This window comes from Ctenocephalides felis, unplaced genomic scaffold, assembly GCF_003426905.1.
Source record: "Ctenocephalides felis isolate EL2017-DRISC unplaced genomic scaffold, ASM342690v1 CF-g0.4_SCAFFOLD_03571, whole genome shotgun sequence".
NCBI lineage: Eukaryota > Metazoa > Arthropoda > Insecta > Siphonaptera > Pulicidae > Ctenocephalides > Ctenocephalides felis.
The window spans coordinates 51,006,979-51,010,231 of NW_020539725.1; positions in this window are offsets into that span (position 1 = coordinate 51,006,979).

Genomic DNA, 3,253 nt, shown 5'->3' on the forward strand with positions numbered 1-3,253 from the left:
GCAAAATTGTCAAAATCGATTCGTGCGTTCTGGAGTTATTTCGTCAGGAAGGAAAACCCGACTTAGATAATAGATAGAAGATAATCTATTTGAAATTATTTAAAACAACAGTTGATTATTTTCATTTCTCGAATTTTTAATTACGGTTTGTGAAGTTCCAGCAATTTGCATTAGGGTACGATACCATGCACTACTAATTTTCTTAGCTATAAACCTTGCGGAGTGCGAGACCTTTCCAACGAATGCAAAATTGTCGAAATCGATTCATGCGTTCTGGAGTTATTTCGTCAGGAAGGAAAACCTGACTTATTTTTATATATATAATATATATATAAAATATATATATATAAAATATATATATATATAATATATATATATATTATATATATATATATTTTAACAATATTTTAGGTTGTATCACTGTGCAATGTTTTATTAATATAATCAAATAGTTCCAAAAATTAATTACAAAGAAACGACCGGTCCATATCCGTATCTATAAATATTATAATCAAAATCATTTTTTTTCTTCTCATTCCTTTCAGTCATTTTATTTTTGCCCTTCTACTACATCGTGTAGGTAGCACTCTTTTTGCAGACTGGGTCTGATTCAATTTTCCTTTCTTTTCAGTAGAGTCTTTTTTTATCCCCTCTTCTCAGGACTTCTCATTTGATATCTGGTCTGTCCACTTCATCTTCTTCATTCGTGTGCAGTACCGCATTTCAAAACTTTCCTGACTTTTTGTCAGCCTTCCTTAGGGTCCACGATCCCTCTCGTGCAGAATCTGTCTCTGGTCAGGATGCTTCCCAAGTATTTGAAATGATCCACGTCTTCCAATTTTCTTACCATTATAAATCTGTCTCTGGGCCTCGTCAATTAATAATTAAAAACTATTAACCTAAATTTTTTCTCTCTTTTGTACAGGAAGAAGAGCCTATCTCTGTATCGGACCATATGTAATTCAAGACAAAAAAAGGGCAGAGTTTGCAAGAGGGGAAAAAAAACACGCAACCCATTTTTCAACTTTCTGCGGGATTTCAGAAGGCATCATTGCGGATTAACCGCTGTTCAAACTGCTGTGCAGGTAACTACCATGAATATATTCCTAGACAATATTGGAATATAAATATATATTTATATACCAATATTGTCTAGGACTACAAAGGTCGAGTATCTTATGATTAAAATAGTTTGCAACTGAAATCCAAGATTTCCAAATCTTCTTAGGTCTATCTATATTTACAAGGTAGATTTTAATATTATTTATTGTCTGTTTCTAGGGCGCAAAAGTTTGGAATAAAATGAACGAAAAGAAAAGGATGAAATACATAAAAATGGCATGCACAGCACCACCTTTTAAAAGAAAGGTGATTATGACCAAAAAAAATGATATTTAACATTAAAGGCAAATTGCTGTAACATCACCCATATTGTGTTGATTAGAAGTATTCTGGCTATTAGTGGTTTAGTTTTAATTTTAGATGCAAATTTTGTGGATTGGTACAAAACTATATCAAGTGTAGTTGAATTTTTAACTCGTTTCAAGATAAGTGAATGATTGAATTATAAAATTAGAAATAAAATTGGTTTAATGTAAGTGTTTAGCAGAAAAGTGCAAAAAATTTTATTTACGCCAAAGTCCAGAACCGTCGATATAATACTTACTGATTATATCACATATGGGGAAGCTTTTGCAAACTTGCCTTAAGGCAGAATGGCAATTACACCTAGTTTATTTGAAAATTAAAAAAAAAAAAAATACAATTTAAGGAACACAATTTAAGAAATAACATCACATGAATATTCAAAATATATTATTATTTAAATATAATAATAATATCAAATTATAATAATTAAGCGTGATGAATTTTATTTCAGACTTTTTTTTTATCTAATTTTATTTAAAAATTTAACAGACTAGAAGCAGAAAAAGGAGCAAATCCACTAGAAGAGCACGGAAAAGCCGGTGTCGTTAAATATGTGACCAAGTTTATATTTAAAAAAAAATTAGAAAAACCTAGAGGTAGAGCTGTTCATCCAGCTTTCTATAAAACACCAGCAATGCCCTCAAGGAATCAAGCGAATTATTTCCAAGAAAATATGTACAAATGTTTTAAAATTGGTATGTTAATTTATTTTTAACTTATCTTAATTTGTATTATTTCAAAAAATAAGAAAATAGATAAATCGATAAAATTGATGCAATTTGATAGGTATATAAATAATATATTTGATTAATGTCGAACGTGGACTGCCTGAAGAAGAAGAAATTTTTTTTTTAATTTACTGAAGTAAATCAATTATGTAAAATAGCAAAATATACTTTTTATCACTTACGGCACTTACTATTTTGCAGGCCAATTGCAGTAATTTCACCGCTATAATAATCAAATAAGAATTATCCTGGAATATCAACTTTCAATCAAGACAAACAGTACTTAGGAGTATTATGAAAAACTGTATTTTTTATCATTTTTTTCACAACATTCATGAAGATTTTATATTTACAAGTTTGGTTTACCATTGTTTTGATTGATTTCATTTTTATATTAATTAATTATATTTAGCATAGACGCATTGTCAAATGCAAATATAGAAAACCATTTTGTGTTTTTATTTCGGCCTTTAAAATATGGCTATTGAATGTTTTCAGTTGTGGAAAATTAATATATGAACTAGCACTGTACAAGTACATGCTGCTTGGATAAACTTTTGACGAGTTCAGGAGTGTTTAGTCATCTGATATATTACAAAAAATGAAAAACGAAAATTTTTCTTGCTTTTTTTAAAGACATTATTAAAAAAAATACATGTATTTTGAAGCAGGGAGTCTATTTACGTGTGTAATATTCAAATTTTCAATCAAATCGCTGATGTGTGGCATCGTGCTTTAATGCAAATTGCAGGAACTTCCAAAAATTCTGAACTTTTTTTTAAAGCAATCGCGCTGCGTAGAGATGAAATATTGAAGCGCGTGAGCGTTTTTTGAATCATTTAAATCGGTTAAACTGTGTTCCCGAAATCGTTCACAAAAAATTGTATCCGAACACACACACATACATCAACTCTTTCTAAGGTATGCCAAAATATTCAGAAACTTCTGAAAAGTAAAATTATAAAATATTCATTTTCGATTTTTTGCGATTATTATAACGACTCTACGAGAAGTTGAAAATGGGCGGTGCTTTTATGTTGATGATTTTATGTCCTCAATACCGGCTGCAACTGCTTTATTGAGTTATCAAATTTTAA